This window comes from Lagenorhynchus albirostris, chromosome 1, assembly GCF_949774975.1.
Source record: "Lagenorhynchus albirostris chromosome 1, mLagAlb1.1, whole genome shotgun sequence".
NCBI classification, from domain to species: Eukaryota; Metazoa; Chordata; class Mammalia; order Artiodactyla; family Delphinidae; genus Lagenorhynchus; species Lagenorhynchus albirostris.
The window spans coordinates 191,988,830-192,000,922 of NC_083095.1; the positions used below are offsets into that span (position 1 = coordinate 191,988,830).

The following is a 12,093-nucleotide window of genomic DNA, read 5'->3' on the forward strand; positions in this document are numbered from 1 at the left end:
GGGACCGTTGCCTGGAATGCCAGCCTCACCACTTACCAGCTGTGTTTCCTTCAGAAAATCATTAAACTACTTGGTGCCTTGGCTACCAAATATATAAAATGGGGACAGTCATGCTGCCAATCTCACTGAATTGTTGTAATGATTGAGTGAATTAATATATGGAAAATGCTTGATACATGATAGTGCTAGGTAAATGTTGGCTAGTATCATTCACATAGCAATAGCTTTAATGAACAACAATTTAAACCAATAATACATAAATACAAAAAAAAGTCAAAGGGTCCAGTGTCTGTACTCATCTATAGATGAGTCCATTCTGTGTTTCTCGCTTTTTTTAAATAATTAATTTTTGGCTGTGTTGGGTCTTTTTTGCTGCACACGGGCTTTCTCTAGTTGCAGTGAGCAGGGGCTACTCTTCATTGCGGTGCGTGGGCTTCTCATTGCAGTGGCTTCTCTTGTTGCGGAACACAGGCTCTAGGCACACGAGCTTCAGTAGTTGTGGCACATGGGTTCAGTAGTTGTGGCTCATGAGCTCTAGAGCGCAGGCTCAGTAGTTGTGGCACACGGGCTTAGTTGCTCTGCGGCTTGTGGGATCTTCCCGGACCAGGGCTCGAACCCGTGTCCCCTGCATTGGCAGGCGGGTTCTTAACCACTGCGCCACCAGGGAAGCCCCCTGTGTTTCTCTTATATCAGATTACTCATGTTATTTAACTGGCTATAAATCGAGAACAAGAGGACCCTAAATGGGGCCCTTTCGGCTGCAGTCAAGGAGCTTTGACGGTGTGGCATAGGCATGTCAATAGGCAATTATAATTCAGGCCTTTGTGCGTCATGCTAAGTTTGAATTTTGCTTTAAAGTCAATTGAAGGTTTTTAAAGGGTTTTAAGTATAACCTGAAACAGAGAAGCTTGTTTAGGAGATCACTGCCGGCCAGAGGTGAAGGTGGTTTAAACTAAGCCTGTGGAATATATTACAGTAAAGAACAAAAAAAATGACAGAGTAGAGAGAAATAAAGGGAGAGAATGGATAAGACCGGGTGAGTGAGTGAACATGAGCTGTGAAGAAGAGGGGGAGTCATGAGGGCTATTTAGCTTTCTGACTTGGGTGGCTGGATGGATAATTGTAGCACTTGCTGCTACAGGGAAGACAGCTGGAGGACTGGTGGGGGCAGAATGAACTTCACTAGGGGAGAAACAAAGTCAGTTTGTCCTTAGTGATATATTCATTGTCTAACCCAGTCCCAGGCTCAGGGTAGGCACTCAGCAAACAGTTATTGTACACTAAATGAATGACGAGTTCAGTTACGTTGGGTACACATTGAGGTTCTCATGGGACGTCTCTGTGGTGATGGCAACTAGCCAATTGGATATTCATTCATGTCTAAAGCTTAGGGTAGAATGTGGGCTGGGCATATAGCATTATGAGTATTTGGTAACTTAAGTGATGAGTATATGTGAGATTGTGAGGAAGAGAAAGAAAGGGAAACGAGAAGGACAAAAACAGAGTTCTGTTGCATCCAATCTTTGAAGGAGAATGAATGGACCAGAGAAGAGGTGCCTATAAAGAAATGCAGAAGGGACAGCCAGAGTTGTGAGGGAAGCCAGAAGAGTGAGTTACTGAAGAAACAAAGGGAAGAGAGTGTTTAAGGAGAGAAGGTGATCAAAAGTGTCAAATTCTATGACAAAGCCTCATAAGATAGACTAAACTGTTCCTTCTTGTGTGACACGGAGGTTGATGAATCCTTTTGTGCTTGTGTGAATATGGTTTTCCCACAGATGGTTTTAGAAACACACAAAGTCAGTTTTAGAAAACAGTGTTTTGGGTTGGTAAGAATCCAAACAGCGTTACATCTGGCATCATATATCAGACATGGCTCTTATTGCTAGATTTGCAGGATTTATTGAGTCTTCAAGCTTTAAGTTAAATGGTAAGGAAATGAGAAATAACTTTGCCTTGTGTAAGGCTTAAATAATTCATAGGTTAGGAACTCGTTCTAATGATTAGCAGTCTTATGTTTTAATGATATGTCTGTGGCTATGGCTACAACGTAGGTTGCATGTGAGGATGAACGTACATACTCAGCAGAGTTTTATTAACTCTGTGTGCTAGTATGCACAGTTTTCTTCCCGTATCTATTTCTCAGTAAGAATAAGAAACATCGTAATAATAACAGTTTGGCTACTGAGTCAAAAATGATTTTTAAGACAACAGTGATTTCATAAAACTCTACTGACTTTTCTCAGTACATCAGAATACTGCTTTTAAAGACTCAGCATAAACAGTTTCGTATTAATTATACCCTTCCTGAGGAACTGACGTGGAGCAACAGGTATCCCAACGTAGTAGGTTCATGAAAGAGTAGATTTATTCATGCTGAATTTTCTTTTCTTGTTGACTTTTTAATGTCTATTTGATACGTACAGAATTCATCTGGAGGTAGTTTGGCCTTCAAGTATATAAAAATCACATCAACATTACAAGAAACAGTTAACGCTCGTGTTTTGAGGAGTGTAACTTTCTCATAAAATACTATAACATTTCAAACAATTAAAAAGTATTCATGCTGAAAACTTAAATATCTAAAATTTCTTTTCCATACCTCAGGATCTTTACTTTCTTTTAAACTTTTTTTAATTTTTATTTTTTAATTGAAGCATAGTTGATTTACAATGTTGTGTTAGTTTCAGGTGTACAGCAAAGTGATTCATATATGTGTATTCTTTTTCAGATTCTTTTCCCATATAGGTTATTACAAAATATCGAGTATAGTTCCCTGTGCTATACAGTAGGTCCTTGCTGATGATCTATTTTTATATATAGTAGTGTGTATATGTTAATCCCAAACTCCTAATTTATCCCTCCCCTCCTTTCCCCTTTGGTAATCACAAGTTTGTTTTCTATGTCTGTGAGACTGTTTCTGTTTTATAAATATAAGTTCATTTGTATCATTTTTTTTAGATTCCACATATAAGCAATATCATATGATATTTGTCTTTCTCTGTCTGACTTACTTCACTCAGTATGACAATGTCTGGGTCCATCCATGTTGCCTCAAATGGCATTATTTCATTCTTTTTTAAGGCTGAGTAGCATTCCATCGTATACATGTGCCACATCTTCTTTATCTATTCATCCATTGATGGATATGTAGGTTGCTTCCATGTCCTGGCTATTGTAAATAGTGCTACTATGAACATAGGAGTGCATGTATCTTTTCGAATTAGAGTTTTCTCTGGGTGTATACCCAGGAGTGGAATTGCTGGATCGTATGGTAGCTCTATTTTTAGTTTTTTAAGGAACCTCCATCCTGTTCTCCACAGTGGCTGCACCAATTTACATTCCCACCAACTTAACTTTTATTTTGAAATAGCATAAGACTTACAGAAAAGTTGCAAAAGTATAGAGTGCATGGTACAGGGTTCCCATATACCCTTCACTCAGCTTCCCTTAACATCCTACATAACCATAGTGAAATTATAGAAACTTTTCATTTGTTGAAGTCTAGTTTTTTTAATTTGAAGATCGTTGTATCTTCAAGATACAACAAGATACAACAAGATACAACAATCTTCAAGAAGATTGTGGATTTCGTGCAGTTTTGTTCAGTTCATTCCTAAGTATTTAATCTTCCTTGTTGGTGGTATAAATGGTTTTTTACTGCCATTATGTGCTTCAGTTGATTGTCTCTATGACCACTATTGAATTTTGTGTATTAATTCTCTATGCTGCTACCTAATGGAATTCTCTTATTGTTTGAGTTCACTTTATTGTTGATTCTCTAGCACAATTGTTGACGTACTACAGCACATGGGCCAAATCCTGTTTTTGTAAATAAAGTTTTATTGGAACATACTCACACTCATTGATTTATACATTGTCTTTGGTGGCTTTTATGTTACAATGACAGAGTTGATAGTTGCTACAGAGACCAAATAACCCACAAAGACATACTTGCTACCTGGCCCTTTACAAAAACAATTGCTGAACCCTGCTCCAGGATATTCCCAAGAAAGCTTTATTTCTTCTTTATAAATTCTTATTCTTTAGATTGATTTCTCTTGTCTAATTTCATTAGCTAATTCCCTACTGCAGTGTTAAATAGTAATGGAGATAGCTTCTTTGCCTTGTTCCTGATTTTAGCAGAAATGCCTCTAGTGGTGTTCTATTATGTAAAATAATGTCTTGAGGACTAAAGTATATATGTTTTATCATATTTTAAAAAATCTCTCAATCTCTATTTTTAAAGAGTGTTTTTAAAATCAGAAATAGGGGGCTTCCCTGGTGGTGCAGTGGTTGAGAGCCCGCCTGCCGATGCAGGGGACACGGGTTTGTGCCCCGGTCCGGGAAGATCCCACATGCCGCGGAGCGGCTGGGCCCGTGAGCCATGGCCGCTGAGCCTGCGCGTCCGGAGCCTGTGCTCCGCAACGGGAGAGGCCACGATAGTGAGAGGCCCACGTACTGCATTAAAAAAAAAAAAAAAAAAAAATCAGAAATAGGCATTGAATTTTGTCAAATCCCTCTTTAAGCATTTATGGAGATTATGCTCCGAATACTCCATTATGATTTTTTCCCTTATATCTATCAATATATTGAATAATATTAATGGGTTTCCAAACACTGGACCAACCATGCATTCTGGGAACAAGTTTCACTTGGTCATGATGTACTATTTTCTTAATGTGGTGTAGGATTCTGTTTGCTAATCTGACTTAGTATTTTTGTAAGGATATCCTTGAATTATATTGGTCTGTGGTTTTCTTTTCCTTTCTTTCTTTCTTTTTTTTTTTTTACAACTATCTTTATCAAATTGAGGTATCAATGTTATACCTGCTTCACAAAAGGAATTAGGAAGTTTTCTTTCATTTCAATACTCTGGAATAATTTATTGAGCAATGGGACCATCTAGGCTTTAAAGTTTTGAGAGAATTATACTGTGCAGTCATTTGGACCTACTCTGTGTGTGTGTGTTCTTTACTGGTTTTCTCTAGTTCTGTGAAATCTAATCTATGCATTGGGGTCAATTTTGGCAATCTGCATTTCCTTATAAAATGATCAATTTCATTTAGATCATCAAATTTATTTAAACAATGTCTTATGATTTTTAAATTTTGTCTCATTTCAATGGTTGTTTTCCACTTGTCATTTTATATTTGTGTATGTGAGCTTTCTCCTGTTTTTTCCATGATCAAGTTATCTAGTATAGTTTCTCTATTTTGATTTTTTTTCTGAAAAAATTTTATTAATTAGATATACTGTTCATTTATTCTCTAGCTCATAAATTTCTTTTATATTTATTCCATGTTGCCTTTTTTGGGTTTATTTCGTAACTATTTTTCTAATTTATTTGAACTGAGAAGATATTTAATTTTATTCTTTTTTTTACTTTCTTTTTTTGGCTGTGCCATGCAGCTTGTGGGATCCTAATTCCCCGACCAGGGATCGAACTCGGGCCCCCTGCAGTGGAAGCATGGAGTCCTAACCACTGGACTGCCCGGGAATTCCCTCTTTTTTTAATAATAAAAATATTTTGTCCTATGAGTTTTTCTTTGACACTTCTTTAAATGTCCCTTGTACATTCTGATATGTAGTGATTTCATTATCATTATTTTTAGGACGTTCTTTAATTTCAGTTTATATTTTCCCTTTAGGCCAGGTGTTGTTTAATAGAATTTTTTTTTTAATTCCACAAAGAGGAACCTTTTTATTTTTTGTTTTTGTTAGATATTTCTTACTATGTTGCAGTTTAGTCAGTGTTTTATTTCCACTTTTTATGGAACTCACTGGTGTTTTCTTTATGACTCAATAGAAGATGAATTTTTACAAAGCATCTATAGGTGCTTGGGGTGAAGATGTATCCTCTTTCAATAGAGTGTAGAGTTTGATGTATATATATATATATATTTTTTTTAATAAATTTCTTTCTTTTTTTGGCTGTGTTTGGTCTTCGTTGCTACACGTGGGCTTTCTCTAGTTGTGGTGAGTGGGGACTACTCTCCATTGCGGTGCGTGGCCTTCTCATTGCAGTGGCTTCTCTTGTGGAGCACAGGCTCTACGCATGAGGGCTTCAGTAGCTGTGGCACGTGGGTTCAGTAGTTGTGGCTCGTGGGCTCTAGAGCGCAGGCTCAGTAGCTGTGGAACACGGGCTTAGTTGCTCCGCGGCATGTGGGATCTTCCCGGACCAGGGCTTGAACCCATGTCAGCTGCACTGGCAGGTGGATTCTTAACCACTGTGCCACCAGGGAAGTCCTGATGTGTATTCTTAAGATCTATTTTATTAAGTTATGTAAGCCTTCTATCTCTACTTACTATTTTTCATGCATTTGATCTGTCTCATACTGAAAGTGGTGTATTAAAATTATTAGTGTGCTTCTACCTATGTCTTCTTACAACTCATGTAGTTTTTGCTTCTTAAAGGCAGGCAGTATGTTATTTGGTGCATAAATGTTTCTAATCATTGTGAATTGTGGATTTTGATTTTTCAAGAGCTCTTCTTTGTCATGTTTGATGAGTTTTGGCTTGATATTTCTACTTTGTTGTAAGGATCTTTACCCCTGCGTTCATAGTTTTTCCATTTTCCTGGAATATCTTGGTCTACCTTTTATCTTTAGTCTTTGTTGAACCACTTTCTTTTAGGTGTGCCCTTTCATACAGTATATAGATGGGTCTTGCTTTGTATGCCAAGCTAAAAATATTTTTAATAAGTGAGCTAAACCCATTCACACTCATTGATGTTTGGTCTCAACAATGTCATAATATTTTATACTTATTCATATTCTTTTATATTTGCTCTTCTCTGTAAGATTTGTAATCTTTGCTCTTTAATTTTTTTTTGGTGTTTTTTAGAAAAGTTTGCATTTTTGTTTCATTCTAGTCACTGTCTTTGTACCTGTACATTTTTCTAATGCTTGCTTTCTTCTTTCTGTTATGTAGTTATTTGCTATTTAGTTTCTCAGTTCTTGCTGGTATCTTTTAATTCCCACCCATTGTCTATATAGTAATCAATGGGCTTATTTCACTTTTCTCTTTTCCTCTTCCTTATCCTCTCCGCTTTAAAGTGCATTGTTTCTACTTTGTCATAACATGTAAAATTGGAACATTATTATTCTACCCTTGACCCTGCCCCTGTTTTAATCTAGACCAGCAAACATATATACACATATACTTATTACCAGTTTTTGCTGTAGTTTTACAGTCAGAGTTTAATATTTGGAGCTCATCCCCTAGTAGAATCTTCAAAAAGGGCTCATGGGTACAGAATTCCCTACGTTTTTATATGTTTAAAGTACCTTTCTTTTTTTCAGCTTTATATAGGTATAATTGACAAATTTAAACATTATGTATATTTAAGGTGTATGACATGGTGTTCTGATATAAGTATACTTTGTGGGATGATTACAACAACCAAGCTAATTAACCTCATCTCACAAAGATACTTTTTTTTTTGGTGTATGGCAAGAACACTTAAAAGCTGCTCTGTTAGCAAATTTCAAGTGTACAACACATTATTATTAATACAGTTACCATGCTGGGCACTAGGTCTCTAAAGCTTATCCATCTTATAACTGAAACTTCGTACCCTTTGACCAGCATCTCCCCATCTCCTCCACTCCCAGCCCCTTCACCATTCGAATCACTGTTTCTCTAAGTTCAACTGTTTTAGACTCTACCTGTGAGTGATTTCACGCAATATTTGACTTTCTGTGTCTGGCTTATTTCATTTAGCATGATGTCTTTCAAGTTCACCCATGTACAAATGGCAGGATTTCTTTCTGTTTTAAGGCTGAATAATATTTCATTGTATAAATATACCACAACTTCTTTATCCATTCATCTGTCAATGGACACCTAGGTTGTTTCCATATCTTGGCTATTGTAAATAATTCTATAATAAACATAAGAGCACAGATATCTTCTCTAGCTACTGAATTCAGTTCCTTTGGATATATACCCATAAAAATGGGATTACTAGATCAAATGATAGTTATATTTTCAATTTTTTGAGGAACCTCCATACTGTTTTCCATAATGACTATACCAGTTTACATTCCCACCAACAGTGTGCAGGGATTTCCTTTTCTCCACTTCTTGCCAATATTTTTAATCTCTTGTCTTTTCAATAACAGCCCTTCCAATGAGGAGTGAGGCAGTATCTCACTGTGGTTTTGATTTGGATTTCCCTGATGATTTGTGCTGTTGAGCATTTATTCATATACCTGTTGGCCATTTGCATGTCTTCTTTGGAGAAATGTCTGTTCAGTTCCTTTGCCCATTTTTAAATTGAGTTATTTATTTATTTTTTTTGCCATTGAGTTGTATGAATTCCTTATGTATTTTGAATATTAACTTCGTATCAAATGTACGGCTTGCATATATTTTCTCCTGTTCCATAGCTTGCCTTTTCATTTTGTTGATTGTTTCTTTTGCTGTGCAGAAACACATGTTTATATCTAATGAAGCTATTTTCCTATAAATACTCAGAGGACAGCTTTGCTAGATATAAAATTCTTGGTTCCCACTTTCTTTCTTGAATTAAAAAACTTCTGCTCCATTGTTGTCTTACTTCATACCTTTTTTGGGAAAATTCTGCTGTTAGTCGAATTCATGTTTCTTTGTGAGTTATTTGATCTTTTCATTTGGAGGGCATGAGAATTTTTTCTTTATAACCTAATACTTTTACTAGGTTTATCTTAGAGTTGATTGCTAACCATTTGGTTAGCCTGAAATATAGTTAATACAGGAAAGTCAGGATCAATGCTTTTCTTTTCCTTTTGAAAAAGTCAAATTTCAGATATATGAGTTGTCAGGAAGCCTAGCAAATGCCAGTAGTGATAATAAGGGCTGTTTTTCAGACTTTTTAGGAACTTGTAGATCCTCATGATTTATTTGTCTCTCCTGTGCCTTTAATACAAAATTCCTGGCATACATGATTCAAAACATGCTAAAATTCTAATGTCCTAAGTTTTTCATTACTTCAGAATAACCTTAAACCTAAAGGTCAGCTTTCAAATATAAGTGCCTGACTACAAAAGAATTAATTTTCATGTTCTTTAGAAAATAATCAAGAAAAAATGTTTCTATTAATATTCTGTAAATGCCCAAGATTCTAAGAAGTTTTACATGACAGTTTACCTAAGTAATATACTAATTTCCTACAATTTATCCTGTAAAATATTTTCCTTCCACACATTGTAAAACAAACATTTGCTGAACTGATTGTTACATAGTCCAGTGTTATGTGATCATGTAATGAAAGACTCTTTTATAAAGCATATACACAAGGATAGAATTAAAACTTACCATGGAATCTGTAACTCTAAATTTCCTGTCTTCTGTGGTTTAAACATAATTATGTTGCATTTACATAGTTTTTTTTTTTTTTACATTGGGTTTATTTGTTCTTTTTAAAAGGGGGGAAAAAATAAAGCTGTGCTTGTTTGCATACAAAAGAGATTTAATCTCTTTGTGGCTGCCCAGAAATTTCATTTACCACGAAACCAGTCCTTGTGACATTTTAGGGTTTGTGTAAGATATAAAATAGAATATATGTTTTATATGTTTGTATCAATAAGAACATTTTTCCTTCTGTTATTTGTTTTTCATCTGTATACTTTTAAAAGCATATGGATTTAACTGAGATACTGAAATGCCAAATGAAAATTAATTATGTGAATAATTTAATCTTCTGAATCTTAGTTTCCTCATTTTAAAGCAAGCTCTGGGGATGTTTAATTTGAGGATTATTTGGATTTTATTTATCCACATTATATATCTCATCCATCCAGGTGTGATGTGTGCTTAGCTCCATAGCTGAACAAATTGGCTTTTCAGTACCATTTCCTGTGTGTGACAGTAAGTGTGTGTGTGTGTGAGAGTGTGTGTGTGTTTATAGTGTGTGTGAGTGTGTGTGTATAGTGTGTGTGAGAGTGTGTGTTTATAGTGTGTGTGTGTTTATAGTGTGTGTGAGTGTGTGTGTATAGTGTGTGTGAGAGTGTGTGTGTTTATAGTGTGTGTGTGTTTATAGTGTGTGTGTGTGTATAGTGTGTGTGAGAGTGTGTGTGTGAGTGTGTATGTGTTTATAGTGTGTGTGAGTGTGTGTTTATAGTGTGTGAGAGTGTGTGTTTATAGTGTGTGTGTTTATAGTGTGTGTGGGTGTGTGTTTATAGTGTGTGAGTGTGTGTTTATAGTGTGTGTGAGTGTGTGTGTGTGTGAGAGTGTGTGTGTGTGTGAGTGTGTGTGTGTGTTTATAGTGAAGTTAAAACACATTTTTAAAGCTTCTAATTTGTGAAATATAATATACATAAAGGAAGGTGCATGACGTAAATGTACAGCTTAGTAAATTCTTGAAAAGGGAGGACTCATATACCTGCCACCCAAGCCAAGAAGCAGAATACCATCATCACCCTACAGACACCCGGGCTGCCTGTCCTATCACGGCCCCCCAGTGCCCACTGCCCTGCAGTCTGGGGAGAGCCCCTCTCTTGCCTTTTATGGTAATTCATATCTTACTCTGTTTTCATCATTTTATATTTGAGAATGCCTCCCTAAATAGTTTTATTTCTATTTGGAAACAAATGGAAGCATATAATATGTGTTGGGTTTTGTCTGAATTTTTTTGTTCAAAATTATAGGTTATTTTAACACTTAATTGCTCAGTTTGATGCATTTTAGCAATTGTATACACTCATATAACCACCAGCCAAAAGAAGATAGAAAACATGTCCTTCACCCAAGAAAGTGCACTCATGCTATTTTCCAGTCAATCCCCACTCCCACCCCAAGCAACCACTTTCTGATTTCCATCACTATAGATTAGTTTTGCCCTGTTTTGGGATTGGAATTTCTGAGTCATAGGGTAGAAGTTTAACTTTATTAGAAACATCCAAATAGTATACAAAAGTGGTTGTACAATTTTACATTCCCATTGGTGCCAACATTAATGTTGCTCTTTTTTTTTTTAATTTAGCCCTTCTAACAGTAAAAGTGTATGTCATTGTAGATTTCCTTTACATTCCCCTGATAACTAATGATGTTGAATAACTTTCCATGTGCTTATTTCGTGTGTATATATGTTATTTTGTAGTCTCTTCAAGTTTTTTGTCCATTTTAAATTTGGATTGTTTATCTTTTTTGGCAATTTGAAGAAGTTCTTCACATTTTCTGGATACAAATCCATTGTTCGATTTATGTGCTGTGGAATGATGTTTCCCAGTCAGTATTAAGGCTGTCTTTTCAGCAGAAAGTTTTAATTTGATGAAGTTAAAGTTATCAATTTTACTTTCATGGCTAGTGTACTATATGATATACCTCAAACTAGTTTCTAAGTGTGGTGTGGAAAGGGGAGTCCAAGTTAATTTTTTCATATGATATTCAATTGATCTAGCATCATTTATTGAAAACACTATTTCTCAGTTGATTAGCTTGGTCCCTTGGTTGAAATTCAATTGACTGTATATTAGCAGATCTATTTCAGAACTCCTTTTTCCATTGATCTATTTTTCTATCCTCATGTCAGTCCCACACTATCTTGATCATTATAGCTTTGTAATAGGAGCGTTAAGTCCTCCAACTTTTTAAGATGCTTTGGGCTATCTGAGATGTTTTGCATTTATATATAAATTTTAGAGTCATCTTGTCTAAATCTTTTTTTAAAGCTTTATGGAATTTTAATAATTGTTGTTAAGAATCTATAGATCAATTTAGAAAGAATAGAAATCTTAACAATATTGAGATCGCCAATCTACTAATATGGTGTATCTGTTTTAATTCTGGTAGGATATGCAGTCCAATACTCTCTCATGATGCTGGGCGGTGGCAGTGAGCTGCAGCCCCCAGTCAGCCATGTGATCAGGAAGGTAAACAACTCAAACACTCACAACCATTCTGTACCCATCAGCCATCCTGGTTTTCACTTTCAGTACACTAGTCACTACGTTACAAGAGATATTCAGCACTTTATTATAAAATAGGCTCTGTGTTACATGATTTTGCCCAGCTATAGGCCAGTGTAAGTGTTTTGAGCATGTTTAAGTTGGGCTGGGCTAAGCTGTGATGTTTGGTAGGTTAGGTGTGTTAAATGTGTTTTCCACTTGTGCT

The 12,093-nt window shown here is 35.8% G+C and overlaps 1 protein-coding gene across 3 annotated transcripts in view; it reads left to right on the forward strand.

The window, feature by feature from the left end:
• Positions 1-12,093, forward strand: part of ODAD2 (outer dynein arm docking complex subunit 2) — a 209,559-nt gene that overhangs the window by 68,033 nt on the left and 129,433 nt on the right. The window lies entirely within an intron of this gene.